At 41.4% G+C, this 16311-nt stretch overlaps 1 protein-coding gene across 5 annotated transcripts in view; it reads right to left on the bottom strand.

The window, feature by feature from the left end:
- The window catches only part of CES5A (carboxylesterase 5A), a 168217-nt gene that overhangs the window by 138401 nt on the left and 13505 nt on the right, over positions 1 to 16311 (bottom strand). The window lies entirely within an intron of this gene.

Here is a 16311-nt window from a genome sequence, read left to right as displayed (position 1 = left end):
AGAGAGACACATCTAGTGGTTGTTTCCCCACACACACACCCTGGTAGGGGAGTGGGGGGGAGGGGCACACAACCCAGGTACATGCCCTTGCCTTTGTTTTTTTTAATTGTGGTGGGCTTTTTTGGTATAATAAATAATTTTATTAGAATTCATTAAGATTTTAGAAGCCTTTATTTGCAATACACTGTGTTAAATCTAAAGCCATACTAATTGTTTTCAGTTTGATAGTCTGCCTATTTTTTATTTTTTGGGGGGGGTTTAAGTTGTTTGTATGGGTTTTTTTTCTTTATTGATTAAGGTATTACATATGTGTCCTTATCCCCCCAATGCCTTATCCCCTCCACCCCCCCCCCCCCGCCTCATGCCCTCACCCCCCAGGTGTCTGTGTCCATTGGTTAATCTTATATGCATGCATACAAGTCCTTTGGTTGATCTCTTCCCCTTACTCCCACCCTCCCCTACCTTCCCTCTGAGGTTTGACGGTCTGACCAATGCTTCTCTGTCTCTAGATCTGTTTTTGTTCATCAGTTTATGTTGTTCATTATATTCCACAAATGAGTGAGATCATGTGATATTTATCTTTCTCTGACTGGCTTATTTCGCTTAGCATAATGCTCTCCAATTCCATACATGCTATTGCAAATGGTAAGAATTCCTTCTTTTTTACAGCACATGCCCTTGCCTTTGACCGGAATCAAACCCTCGATCCTTTGGTGTGTGGGCCGATGCTCTATCCACTGAGACACACCAGCCAGGGCAAAGCATTACTCCTTTCAGCCCTGCCTCCCCACTACTGGTTGTTCACAAGCCAAAGCCACAGTGATTTCCTGCAGCTCAAACTGTCAAGGATTCAAGCAAAAGCTCAGACCACAGGGAGGATGGCTCCCCAGGGAAGAATGTGCCTATGAATAAGATCCCTACCATTCATAGGACGCATCTTCCATTAGCTCCGTGTGGGCACCAAACCCCTGTTAAGTCTTTAATTTTCTGTCCAACATTTAAAACCACAGGCTCCTAGACACAACCCCAAACCTGAAGGGTAATGATCCGCTATTCTCCATACCCCAAAGCCTAAAAAGTGCATCAGAATTCCAGGATAATGAGGAAGAGGAGATGAAACCTGGTTACAAGTCACAGGCTCATACTCTGTTATATCATAGATTGCAGTCTGTTCTAACCGGTCTATGTGATGTGATGTAATGACTCCGTATCTATATATCTACATCTATCTATATGTATCTACATCTATCTCTAACAGACACTGTGTGGTTTATGTGCTTCATCCTAATCATCACAGAAACCCTGAAATAGGTACCATGAATATCTACCACACATGAGAAACTGAGGCTCAAGTGGCCAGGAAATGTAAAGAAATTATTTAAAAAGCAGAATCTAAAGTTTTCAAACTGCTGGGGTAGAGGAGAAGGAAAGAATAATAAAAACGTAAAATCCGGAATAGAACAAAGAAAGGATAAAAACGCAAGTAGGTAAAAAGCTTGGTAAACATAAAATAACATATGATAGATGTAATTCCAATTATGTCATTAATCACGACCGATAGAAACAAATTAAATTCAGGCAATTAAGAAAGTTAGTGTAACTGTGGATAAAAATATATATATTAGCAATGGGCTACTTTCAAGAGGCACACCAAAAACAAACACAGAAAAGTTGAAAATAAAGAGATTAAAAAGATAGACCAGGCAAATACTAAGCAAAAGAATTCTAGTGAACAACTATGATAGCAGATAAAGTGGAATTTAAGGCTGAAAGCATTAGCAGAGATAAAGAGCTTCACTCTGAAATGATTTATTCGAAGTCTCTAAGAAAATATAACTATCATGAATTTGTATGAATTTATAGTTTAGACATAGCTAAATGAAAAAAAAAAAACCTGATAGGATTACAAAGAAAATTAGATACGTCCACATTTAAGTGGGAGATTTTTAATACAACTGGCTCAGACACTGGTAGGTAGATCAGACAAAGAAGCAGACAACATAGTTCACACACACGACATTATAGACATGAGAGAACACTAGACTACCCTCCAAATTAGAGAATCTACATTTTCATGTATAGGTGGCATATTTACAAAAAATTAACCACTACGTAATAAAAATGTTTCAACAAAATTCAAAAAATTAATAGCATACAGTTTGCCTACTCTGACCACACTCCAATTAAATTAGGATAAAAAAAGAAAGTAAAAATAAAATCGCTCTTACATTTTGAAATGGAAATTGCGCTTGTAAATAATCAAAGGTTAAAGAGGAAATTAAAGTGGGGTTATAAAAGATTTAGAACTGAATGACCGTGAAAACATTTGTTCTCTGAAAGTGCTCTTTCTACACTTGCAGGAGGCAGCCCTGGCCAGTGTGGCTCCGCTGGTTGGGCATCGTCCTGTGCACCGAGAGGTTGCCGGTTAGATTCCAGGTCAAGACCCGTGCCCAGGTTTTGGGCTCAGTCCCCAATGGAAGGCATGCAGGAGGCAGCCAATCGATGTTTTTCTCTCTCCCTCTCCCTTCCTCTCTCTGTAAAGGTCAATTTAAAAGATATTTTTTAAAAAAAAAAACGAACTTGTAGGATGCAGCAATGCCAACCCTAGACCTTCTCTCCTCTGGGCCCCCAGCCTATTCACCAGAAAGCATATTTTCCCGACTTCTCCAGACCCAGCATGGTTTTGGCTCAGTTCACCTAGAGCCAGGCTGAGCCACGCAAGGTTCCTTTCTGCCTACTTTGAGAATGCAGGAGGAGTGGGCTTTTTCCAGATAATCTTTATACGGGTCACTTTTCAGGTCCTGGTCTTACCTTGGAGGTCTTTAATCCAACTCCTCGCCTTGCTTGGAACCTGCGCTTTCTCTCCTGCTCCCCATTAAAATTGAAGCTCACAGAATAAAAACAAGGGAATCTAAGAATTTTCCTGACTTACTTTCCAGGTTCAAAATTTATCTTGAGTTGTGGTGTTTTTTTTTTTTTTTTTTCAATTACAGTTGATATTCAATATTACATTAATTTCCAGTGTATAGCATAGTGGTTAGACATTTATATAACTTATGAAGTGATCCCTCCAATAAATCTAGTACCCACCTGGTGCCATACACAGGTATTACAATATTACTGACTATATTTCCTATGCTGTACTTTACATCCCCATAACCATTTGGCAACTACCAATGTGTATTTCTTATGCCCTTCAACTTTTTTTACCCAACCCTCCAAACCCCTCCCATCTGGCAACCATCAGTTTACAAAATGTATGAAAATAATACTACATGTATTTTAGGCATATTCTATATCCAGTAAAAAATATCCTATCTAATAAAAGAGTAATATGCAGATTGACCATCACTCCAACACACAAGATGGCTGCCCCCATGTGGTCAAAGATGGCTGCCCCCATGTGGACACAAGATGGTCACCACAAGATGGCCAGCAAGGGAGGGCAGTTGGGAGGGACCAGGCCTGCAAGGGAGGGCAGTTGGGGGCGATCAAGCCTGCAGGGGAGGGCAGTTAGGGGTGACCAGGCTGGCAGAGGAGGTAAGTTGGGGGCAACCGGGCCTGCAGGGAAGGGCAGTTGTGGGGGGACCCAGGTCTGCAGGGGAGAGCAGTTGGGGGGGACCAGGCCTGCAGGGGAGGGCAGTTAGGGGTGACCAGGCCTGCAGGGGAGGGCGGTTAGGGGCAATCAGGCTGGCAGGAGAATGGTTAGGGGGTGATCAGGCTGGCAGGCAGAAGCAGTTAGGGGCAATCAGGAAGGCAGGCAGGCGAGCAGTTGGGAGCCAGCAGTTCTGGATTGTGAGAGGGATGTCCCAGATTGGAGAGGGTGCAGGCTGGGCTGAGGGACACCCCCCCTCTGTGCACGAATTTCGTGCACCGGGCCTCTAGTAAACAATATAGAGGATGGCCATACAGCAGAATCATAACAGTGATGCCTCTGGGAAGGCCCACAGGGAGGAAAAGAAGAATGAAAATGGAAGAGATCAAAGATTATCAGTAAAGCATTCGTTCTTTGAGTTAAAAAAAATTCTGAAGCAAATATAACAAATACCATTTGGAAATTCTGCTTGATGACTACCTAGGTATTTCACAGTATTGTCCTCAGTACTTTCCTGCATTTTTGAAATTTTTCATAATTAAAATCACCTAATGCTTCTTACTCTCTGTCGAGGATGAAAAGTTCTTACAAGCTACACAGAGTCAGGATATCTGCCATGAAAAGAAAACCTTTAAAGAAAATGAAATTCTACACATGAAGATCTGTGTGAATTCCTACACAAGGAGGCACATGTGTAAATGGAAGAGTTCCAGTCTGGTATCAGACATGCGTGGCCTCTATGTGGAAGAGTGTCTGGCACTGGTTCCATGAACACATGAAGTCTGTTGCGATAGTGGGTGGGACCTTTAAGAGTTGATTTGCATGAAGGGAGGTTTGCCACTGTTGCTGTGCTGCAATTGCTTAAGAATGAGAACTTGGGCCAAAACCGGTTTGGCTCAGTGGATAGAGCGTCGGCCTGCGGACTGAAAGGTCCCAGGTTCGATTCCGGTCAAGGGCATGTAACTTGGTTGCGGGCACATCCCCAGTAGGAGGTGTGCAAGAGGCAGCTGATCGATGTTTCTCTCTCATCAATGTTTCTGACTATCTCTCCTTCTTCCTTCCTCTCTGTAAAAAATCAATAAAATATATTTTAAAAAAAAAAAGAATGAGAACTTGGTTTTGCAGGTACATTTGAGGGTTTGCCATGGGGAACAGAACATGGTGCCTGACCCAGATATACTGGTCTTTAGTACATCTGAGGTCATTGCTTTATGGAAAGAGGAAGGATGTCTAGGCTACGGGGGAAGTGACTTTTCCTCGTGGACCCTGAATACAGCAATTCTACTTCGGTAGCCAAGTGACAAAGCATGGCACACACTGACTGAGCATGACTGAGTTGCAGAAAGCATATTGTCCCGACTTCTCCGGACCCAGCATGGCTTTGGCTCAGCAAGGACTCCAGAGACTCTGATTTACTTTGGCATCTCGAGGATTTGCTACAGAAAGCAGTGTGAATTTCTACCGAGAGAGCTCCATGGTAACTCGACATGGCATTACATAGTTTCCCGTGTCTCCAGATCAAACCACTTCCCCACACAAAATATCTATGTAGCATAAAAGCTGATCCAATAAGAATTTATAGAAAGATAGATGAATAAATGAAAGGTAGGTGATGAATGATAGATAGATAGATAGATAGATAGATAGATAGATAGATAGATATAGAGATATTTTTCCCCTATTGGAGAAGATTTCTGCTCTATTCGATAAAATTTAGCTGCTGAAACATTGAACAAATATGCCAAAACTCATGAAAATTCCTGTTAAAAAAATAAACAAGGAAGGTTTGTCAATTAACAGTGCTCCACGTGTAATACATCTACATGTGCAAGCAGACCTACACAGTGGGAAGAAGGGGGCTTTGGGGGCTTCACGTGCCTTTTTTGGCTCCAAGTTAAGACAACCAGGATGTGGTTTCCATTTTGAATGCGCTAATTATGTTTGTCAATTGTGGGCTTTGCTTAATTAATTAGTCATGCAAATTTAACTTTAGTACTTTTTGCCCATCTAAATCATTACTATAGCAATTAAAAGGCTACTTTGATGAGCTCCTTTCCCAGTGTGTAGCACAGCATATTTCTGTCAACTTCCTTTTGACAATCTAGCATTTGGGTACTGTTCAGAGAAACTGTAAGAACCGAGACAGGTGCCGGGAGAGCTGGCCTAGCGGTGGAAGATAAGTCAGCACATGCTGGCACCATAAACTCAGGGACTACAGACTGGAAATTATAACAGCACATGTTCAGGAGTTCCCAGAAGCGGAGAGAGCTGGTGTGCTGAATAAACCAGGACCATGTTTCTTCTGCTGAATTAAGGTGGGAAGAAGTTAACAGTCAGGGATTTATTTGTCTGGAGCAAAATCGATGTCAAAACCTATAAAACACCATAGGAACCAGGCTTGTTCCTGTCTGGGAGACCTAGCCTGACTCTCATAATCACTAATAAATACTGTGGCCAGGTGAAGCCTGTGCCAAGTCAAGCTCTCCCCAAGGGCCGTTTCATACTTTAACAAGCCCAGCTGTCAGGAACATTTTCTGATATTAGGTTGAACTCCCTCCTAATTGCTAACTAGGTGTTGCATTCCCCTCTGAGCCACCTGTGGAGGCTGTCTCACTCTCCACCTGACACACGGTGGGATTTAATATATGTCTCCCACCCCACACTGAAAATGAGCAACAAATTCAAGAACAAACATGGATTTTTATTTTTTAAATATATTTTATTGACTTTTTACAGAGAGGAAGGGAGAGGGATAGAGAGTTAGAAACATCGATGAGAGAGAAACATCAATCAGCTGCCTCCTGCTCGCCCCCTCCTGGGGATCGAGCCTGCAACCAAGGTACATGCCCTTGACCGGAATCGAACCCGGGACCTTTCAGTCCATGGCCCGACGCTCTATCCACTGAGCCAAACCAGTCAGGGCCAAACATGGATTTTTAGCCCCCCATTCAGAGCTATGCGTTAACCAGATCAATCTTCCCATCCGTTCCCCTCACCGCCAGCCCTTCAGGCAGGATCATAGCAAGTGACAGCTCACAGGTTATTATATACCCACGATGTTTTTAAAGCACAGAAATGACATCAACTATTTAGAGAATATGACACCATTTCTCATTTTAAAATCATCCCCAAAGGCTAATAACTTCACACATCTGGCTTGTCTCAGAAGGTCACCAGCATCTCTGATAAAATCCAGCTGTGGAACAGAAAATAATATTTCATCTAAATGGATGATCAATGAAAAACCACTATTGAATCCTGTAAGGTACATTAAAAGGGAGCGGGGGGAACAGCTTTGGGCGACTCATGGAAAACTCAACGCCAACAAGGATAAAGAGATGGAGAGAGGTGAGAGAGGAAGGAGTTTCTCCAGGAGTCGTCAATGATAAAAAATACTTCCTGAGCATTTCCTGTGCACTCCAAAATGAGTTAGTAAGGTATCAGTCAGGCTTAAACAAAGGCAGCCTTATGCTTCAGAAGTCTGAATGTCCTCAATAGAGAAATTTAATAACTAAACCAACATGATTTGGACTCCACGGTTTCTTGATACCCCAAATCCTCCAGTACCCTAATAAAACTGAAATTTACTTTCAAATTTTTCTCACTAAACTTCCCCCAAAATACACCAAATATGTGGATATGCAGATATATGTATACATATGTACTAAATACATACATTCCTATTAAATTCTTATATATTTAGGGCTTCTCAATAAAGACCATGCTGGAAACCAGCTTCCTCCCACCTGCTCAGGATCTCCCTTAGCAACTACACACACACACACACACACACACACACACACACACACACATGCACACATGCACACACACATGCATGCACACGCACACAGCATTATCTTCAATTTTCCATCCTGGATTCCTCTCCTACACATATTGATAACCTCATGCCTCCAACCCCAGCATTTTCTCTAGTAATGTGCCTTCACAGCCATTCTCATGAAGAAGATAAACTAGTCTGTCTCCACTTCCTCACTTCTCAGCCCACTGCAATCTGGCCTCCACTGAAACTGATCCTGCTGAAGTCACCCAAGCCTCCCCATGTGCCAAATCAAGTGAATGCTTCTTGGTCTATCTTCCTGAAAGCATTGGACTACAGATCTCCCTTCCTGAAATTCTGCCTCTTTCCCCCTCCCTTTTTTTCCTCCCCCCATGCTCCCCACCTCAGCCTCTCTCACCGGCTCTCCTTTTTCCAACATCTCCCTAAAAGTTAAAAGCCCCAGAGGTTCTTCCTTATGGTAGACGCATTCCTCTAAGCTAGAAGCCTGGGGCTTATCCTAATACGCCACCGTCTTCATCTCCCCATTCAATGTACCTCAAGTCCTATTGATTTTATACCTTCGTTTTCTACCTAGCCTTTCTGCTCTCTAACCTATTGTCCAAACTGCAACTACAGTGAGATTTCTAAGAAGTGATCTGATCAAATCACTCTCTTGACACCCTAGAGCCGTTCCCCACCAATTATAGCTAGGAGTTTCTGACACCTAGCCCTGGGAAGCTATGAATTACGTATGGCCGTAAAATGTCTGGCAACTAGTCTATGCTCAATAAACAATTGTTGAGTAAAATGGAGTCCCACTTAAAACAAGCACACATGTAAAGTTGAGTGGGTCCCATTGAAGTGGGGGTAGGAGCAACTCCCTGCCTGCTGACCACACTCCCACCCACACCTCAGGCACCTCTGTGAATCCCCTGGAGTTCTGGGCTTATCCGGAAAACCGGAGACCTACGAGCTAAAGTTCAGGCTTCCTCGCTTGGCTATAGCCCCTGGACAAGTTGATTCCTATCCAGTTTGCAGCATCATTTCCAACTGCTCTCTGTCTCTACCCTTCCCTCCAGCCTTGCCAAACTGCATTACCTGCACTGACTGGATATGCCAGGCCTTTGCACATGGTGTGCTTTCTGCCTAGAACACTCTTACCTTCCTTTACAGCTCAGAAAACTGCAACGTATTCCTCAAGTCAACTCAAAGATAAAGCCTTTTCTGATCCCATAAGCAGAATGGATCATTCCCTTTGTGACATTTACATACAACTTTGTGACATTTATATGTGTATTTACAATACACTAGGGGCCTAGTGCATGGATTCGTGTACCCTGAAAGGAACTGTGGGCCACGAGGCTGCCGTGGGCACAGGGGTGGGTCTCAGCCCATCCTTCGTGCCCCCGCCTGGCCCCTCCCACTGCGGCCCTGGTTCCCTGTCTACCGGTAGCCCTGCTCCCACCACCCGTTCCCATGCACTGATGGCACTGGCCCCGCTCACACCCACTGACAGCACGGAGCTATTGGGGCCAGCGCTGCCATCAGCAGGTGTGAGTGGTGGCTGCTGCCCCGATTGCCCCTCAGGAGTAGGGGGATGTGGAGAAGCCCTCAGGGGCAATCGGGGCTGGGATTATGGCACGCGGGAGCAAAGAATTTTCAGTAACCACCAGAGGCTCGCCCCGATGACAGCGACCAGTGGGGCCGCCTTGGTCTGGTGGCCCCGCTCACCTGTTCCACCATCCTGCCATAGCCAATGCCCGCCATGTTCCATGCACGCGCCCTGGTCATCAGCACACATCATAGTGACCAATTGTTCAGTTGTTCCACCATTTGGTCTATTTACATATTAGCCTTTTATTATATAGGATATCTTTATTATAAACCTTGTCACATTCAGAATCAGTTTTTAGATACAGGTTTATCTCCTCTGCTATGAAGGCAAGAATTGTTTCTGATTTATCTTTGTATCCCAGGGGCTAGGAGAGTGCTTACTACTCAGGAGGTACTCAATATATGTTTGCAGAATAAACTTCTACTGGAACAAATCATTCTTTTATATCATTTCCTTTTTTGTAATGAGGTAGAGAATAAACAGTTTTTAATTCTTTCTGTCATTTTGTAAGTCATAGGTTGGCCAGCTAATCTTCTACTATCTATGATCCAGTAGAAATGAATCAGGATTAAGCCTTGTGGATTCACCTAAATATTTAGAGAGAATGTTAGTCTTTTTAATTGAAATTGAGATGTCTGATTTCCAATGGGTTATTATAACTGTCCTTCTCTTGGGTGCTACTGAAATAATGTCTTGCATCTTAGATTTTATACAATGAAATAAGTAAGAAAGGAAAAACATGGATCATGTTTGTTTAATGTGGGTGAAATCAACGGAGAATCTGATCCCTTAATAGATTCAGATGGGGACCATCTCTTTAATGATATAAAATCGGAAATAAGACACAATCAGATGCAGATGAAAGAATATTTGATGGCAAAATTTAATTCAAGCTATGTAAATGAGACTTTTTCCAGGCAATGAAAAGAAAAAAACATCCTCTAATTCTCTTCCGTTATTCTCCAGAGTCAGTGTCTCTGCATCAATGTTTGCATCAGTTTCCTTATGAAACACCAATGTGCTGGTCTTCTGTAGATGACTATGTCTCTCTCCCACTCTGGGAAGTTTTGCAATGATGTGGTAGAGAATCATAGTCATCTTTGACATATATCATTCAATCATACTGCAGTAACAAGTAGTTCATCTACCAACTTATTAACCAAAAAATATCTGGTATAACCCAAGACTTCTGCACATACCAACAAAATATACTTGATGTTCACCGAGATGGCATTGCAGGACCCTGACATATCCTCTGAATCATGGAAAAGAGATTAAATTAATCCCTTGACTCTTGTTTCAAATCCAAGAGTACATTATTGTGTTCTGATTTCCTGAAAAATCACGATTTGTGCAGCGCATTTATGAAGTGTGGATGTGTGAATGCGTAGAAAATTTGTTTGTAACACCCAGTCCACCAACCATGACCCATAATAGAAAACTTCATCTAAATTAGGGGTTCTCAAAGTGTGCTCTAGAGACTCTTGAGGAAACTGGAGAACCTTTCAGGAGTTCCACAAGGTCAAAAGTATATTTGCAGTAAATACTAAGACAAGATTTGTCTTTTTCTTTATTCTCATTCTCTCACAAGTTGGAGTTTTCCAGAGGCTACATGACATGTAATACTGGAATATATTAAATGTGGAAGCAGATAGGAGAACCCAGCTATCTTCTGTTAAGCCAGATATTAAAGATATTAGCAAAATAGAAAACAATCTCACTAATTTTTGTTTTGGAAAATATATTTATATTTCATAAAAACTGTATTTGTGTTCAAATGCAATGGGAAAATTTGGAATTTATTGTGTCTCCTGAATCTGAGGACTCATATCTTTGATATGTTCTTGAAAATTCTCATCTATTATCTCTTCAAACATTTCCTATTCCTCTGCCATTCTCTTCTCCATCAAGCATGCCAATACAGTCTATGTTTGTCCCTTTCAAGAGCACATGTTCAACGTCTTTCACATTTTCCATCCTTGTAACTTCGTTCTGCGCTTTGGTACTTCCCTCAGATCTTTCCAGTTTGCTAATTCTTTTTACAACTGAGTCTAATCTCCTAAGATCTTTTTTTATATTTAGAATTTCTACTTTGTTTTTTTTTATGCCAGGTCTTGAGTATGTGTATGTTCTTAGTAACATTTTACTTCTGATATCATTTCCTTAAACCCTTTAAAAGTAGAAAACTCATTTTATATTCACTATCTGATTGTTCAATCACCCGAAGATCCAGAGGTCTAATACTCTTGTTTATTCTGAGAACGTTCATGCATAGAAATCTGTTTCTTCCCGTGTGTGAGTTTATATTCCATCAAGCCTTGTATCCCTGGGAATCTTATGCAGCCTGGGTTGAAGACACATGTCTTTAAAGAGAATTTGCATTTGCCTCTGTTAGGCACTCAAGGTGCCCGAGGTGGTCTATATTAGAACTCCTAAACCACTTAAGGGCAGGCCTGAGGTTATAAATTCTCAGGAGACACTTTTTACCCACTGTGTTACCAGGCCAAGCCAGAGATTTTGCTTTGTTATCTCCTTTTGCTGGCTGTTTTTTTCTCGTCCATCTTTTCATGGCAGCACTTGAAGACTCCAGTTTCCTGCGAGTCTTGGTTTCCCCTTGGTTGGGCTCAAGGTCTTGTCTTCCAGTGGCTGTTGAACACTGAGCATCCTGGTTACCTGGAGCAGAAAACGCCCCCGGACATCTGTGGCTTCAATGCCTCCTTCCTCCCTTGGTTTTCAGCTTCTTATTTGGGGTTCCTGGGGTTTGTCTTGCTTTTTTGCAAGCCTAGCTCATTGTTATATATTATTTAGTATTCTAGGTGTCCTTTTTTTTTTTTTTTTAGAAGGTTTTCAGATTATCGAGTTTGAGATACTGGCCAGGAAGATAAATAGGTACATTTCTGAAAGGCTCATATCACTTGCCCCATCCATTCTTCTTCAAGGAATTTATTTTTAGGATGGGAATTTGCATTAACTATCAAAGTTTAAAATATACATAGATTTTAATCCAGAAGTTCTGCTTTCTAGAAATGTATCCTACATACACACTCACACTTGAATCAGATGCTGTATGAATGTTATTTGCTGCAGCAGGCTTAATGAAAGAATAAAGTTCATAGACAACCCAACTGTCCATTCTTAGGAGACCAGTTGAAGTATTTCCCACAATATTTTGCAATAGTTCAAAGGAACTGGAAAGACCCATTAAGATCTGATAAGGAAAGATATTTATGATGCAAGTCGCATGACTTCTTTATGTAAAAATACAAGATATGTTTACGTGTGCTTATTTATTCATAAAGAGCTTCTGAAAAGATACACAATTAGCTGTTAACAGTAGTTTCCTCCAGGAGTTGGAAGTGAACCATTGTTTTGCAAACATTGCTTCTCAACGATAAATATGCTCATTTGAAATGCTCTTTTTCCATTTATTAGCCTTACTGTTTTATTAGTATTAGCAGTGTTACTGGAGGCAGTGGAAAATAAAGTCTCTCTCTCTCCAAACTGTTCTGTGGCTCTTACCCACTACCTGCCGGCCCAGCATTCCTTACCTGTCCTTTACCTGTCAATTATTATTCCAAGTCATCTGGTTGTCCTCTGCTGACTTTACTAGGATACTCATTACCTAATGCTCTAAAAATAAGGGCAGCGACTGAAATAGGTAGAGTTCTCTTATCGGCCTTGACAATGCAAGTTTGATGGTGTACATGAAGGACTTAAATATTAAATGCCACACCACTGCAGAGGGGAAGGAGGGGCTCACGGAGAATTAAATGAGGACCTATTACTTTAGTTGTGTCGCAGCTTCATCGCCAGGAGACACTGATTTCAACCTCTGAGTCTGGATGTAGCTCCTGGCTGAAGCTTGAATTTTCAGAGAGCTGCTTAATTTGCAAGGACTGGTAGCTGAATTAGGCATTTATGTAGCTGGGAACATCTTCTGGCAGGAGCCTGAAGGTTTTCCTTTGAACATCTTCATTCTTTCACGTGAAGAACTCTGGTGATGACAGTGCACAGCTTCAGTTGCTTAATTTCCCAGTAGATTTAAATGCATGAGAATATGGCAGAGCCCATGTAATTTCACCTCGCCTTTCAAATGCTAAAATGCTACTTCCTTGTTCGTTCTCCTTGAGATAAGCTTCATATCAGTGCCACACTGAAAGCCGTCCCAGCTATTATTACGCATCTGGATGGCAATCTTCACCATTTTGTGAGGACATGTCATGGTTTAACTGGCTTCAACCAATCACCATTTACTCCTAAAGGCAAGGATAGGTCACCCTCCCTTGAGCCAAGCAGAAGAGGAGACACCTGAGCAAAAGCTCAGCTCTCCAAGAGAGAGAGGAGGTGATGGGTGCTGAGTGAGCAGCCAGCAATATCTGCCACACTGTTATTGCTTCCTTATCTTCCCTGTCTACTAGACAGACTCCTTCTCATCCTTGAAGAGTCAACTAAAATATTACCTCTTCCAAGAATCCTTTTCTGATGTCACTAAGCAAAATGGAATGCTTCGTCCTCTGAGCTCCCATATGGCTGGGTTCATACCTCTACTATAGCGTTTTTTTAAATATATATATTTTATTGATTTCAGAGAGGATGGGAGAGGGAGAGAGAGATAGAAACATCAATGATGAGAGAGAATCATTGATCAGCTGCCTCCTGCACGCCCCCTACTGGGGATCGGGCCCGCAACCCAGGCATGTGCCCTTGACCAGAATAGAACCCGGGACCCTTCAGTCCGCAGGCCGACACTCTATCTACTGAACCAAACCAGCTAGGGCATCTACTATAGCATTTATTACATAGTTATAACTCTACTACTGTCAGAAAAAGTGAACCCTTGGAAGAAAGGCACCATGTTCTATTAACCTTTGAGTTTAACCTTGTTTAAAGGAAGAGAGATGGAAAGAGGTACAGAGGAAGGGAGGAAGGAAAGAAAGAGGGAAGGGAGGGAGGAAGGACGGACTTAACTACTCTGAGTCTCAGGCTGTTCATCGACAAGATAGGGATAATATTAATTCTTAACACAGTAGCTCCGTTAAAGATTAAATGAGATAATATACAGAAAGCACCCAACACAGTACCTAACTCATAGCTTCCCGTGTACGTTTGGAGAACACATATTCATCTTGTACTTTTTAAATACCATCCTCCCACCCTTCACACCCATTTCCTAGCACAATGCTTTGTACAGGTATAGTTGCTCAATAAATGTGTTGATAGTACTTCAATCAAAAAAATACAGATTACTAAACAAATTAAACAACCAGCTCAATTTGCCATGTCCTGGTTTCCTTCCTTAGATTGGCTAAGAGCCCTTTTTAATAACATTTCCTAAATTCTCTATTAACAGAACTCCTACTTGAGGCTTTCCTACAACCATCCAGAACATTAGTTCTGCGCTTCAGCAACCTTTCACTAGGCGCTCTTTGGTTTTTCCACTCCACTCTGTTCAGTTTTCTGGGCTTCATTTCAGATCTGTCCTCCTGAGGTAAGCCTTCCTCCTCTTCCTAACACTTCTTTGTTGCTAAAAATAGGTGATGTCCCTTCAGAACAAAAACACTTGGCAAATCAGTTAGCTTTTATAAGTACAGCTTTATACTGGTCTCTGAGGTTGGTGGTGGGTGGATTAAATAAAGGAAGAAGCTCATAACCATATCCTCTCCATGTATCCCTGCATTCCTCCAAGAGTTTACAAAATTTATGTAAAATAGCAATATCATACTCATCAAAAATGCACATGCTAAAAAAATGGTGAGACTTTGCAGAATACTAAAGAGTAAATGAAACAGCCAGCTCAGAAGATCACCAGGAAGCATTTTGAGGAAGCATTTGATTAAAGGGCCCTACAATCAACCCAATAAACTAGGACTGGAGTTGTTGTTGGTGATGATGATTTAATAAATACACTACTAAAGGAAAACTGGAGTATATAACAGCCAATTTCCTTTAGATTATAATGGATATCTGTAAGATTTCTTTCATCTAGGCTACCTCTTAGTAGGATATTGTCAGCTTAGGTTCTGCCTAGACTCAGTTCTTTGTATGTCCTGTGAAGTTTTGTAACATTAACCCCCAAAGAGGCATCATTATAGTACCTAAAATGTTCCTCTAACACATTGGCTATTCAACTGCTTTGAAATACTCGACATCCCTGCAAGTGAAAGTTTTCTATTAGATACAATATTTAATCTTCTTTACACTTGTGTATGTGTGAATGAATGCATTCATGTGGATGGAGCCATATCTCCATGGATGTCAAGGCATTATGTTGTTGCATACATTTACATATTCATGTACAAATATGTATATAATTGAAAGTGAGTGTGTTTTTACCACTTTGGACTTCTGAAACTCATCTCTGGAGTTGCATTGTCCTAATCTCTTTGAATAAAAGTAACGAAATTGCAGCCTAAACTAAAAATTGTTCAGAAGTCTAAATTTAAAGCGAACTAGCCCAATTTAGTACTCAATTAAATCCAATTCTGTTTAATTTATTAGCAACTATGTCAACCCACTTGTCAACTACTATCTTATGAATCTTTTATCCTTGACTCAAAAATCATTTCACCTTCTCTTTATTTTCTTAGGGCCATGGTTCTCACAGTCTGATGTACAGGCCTCTGGCTATCTGCCAAAAAGATTCTTTAGGTGTATATGCAGTCCAAGAGTAAGTCAGACAAAGATGAATATGAGGGGGAGGTACGCATGAAGAATTAGAAGTATTCTCTAATGAAGAGGATATTGTCATAGAATCACAGAGCAAAAAAGAATAGATCAACATCCCAATGATATCACTGATGGGTTGCTATCCAGCTATTAATTTAATATCTCCAATGTTGGGGAACTGAGAGCCATCCCAAGCATGCTTTCCATCATGTCAAGTCTCTCATACATCGAGGTCACATCTGTTTTCCTATAGTTTCTACCATTCAAGTATTCATTAAAAGTCCATTAGAGTTGTTAACCTATGGAGGTTAACCATGGAGCCACTGACCCCTTTGAGAATCTAATGGAAATGATGGACCCTCTTCATAGAAAACTGTACGTGAAAAAACAATTTTTCTTACAATTTCAGTGAGTACACAATCGTGTAAAAACCATTCATCCATAGACTCGCTGGTAAAGAATTCCTCACGGCTGTTTTGTGTGGGAGAGAAATGGAGGAGAAATAAGCCACGGTTTCCTCCTTCATGGAGCTTACTTTCTAATAAGTAATAAGCTTACTTTTGTGACACCTTTAACTGTAATCAAACAGTATATGGTAAAGTACTAATTATATAGTGGAAAACAGCACATTCTGCTCTTGACTGGATAGCTAGATGG

Source organism: Plecotus auritus (genome assembly GCF_963455305.1).
Source record: "Plecotus auritus genome assembly, chromosome: 10".
Lineage (NCBI taxonomy): Eukaryota > Metazoa > Chordata > Mammalia > Chiroptera > Vespertilionidae > Plecotus > Plecotus auritus.
Note: the sequence above shows the minus strand (reverse complement) of the source record. Positions and strands in the feature narration are given on the sequence as shown.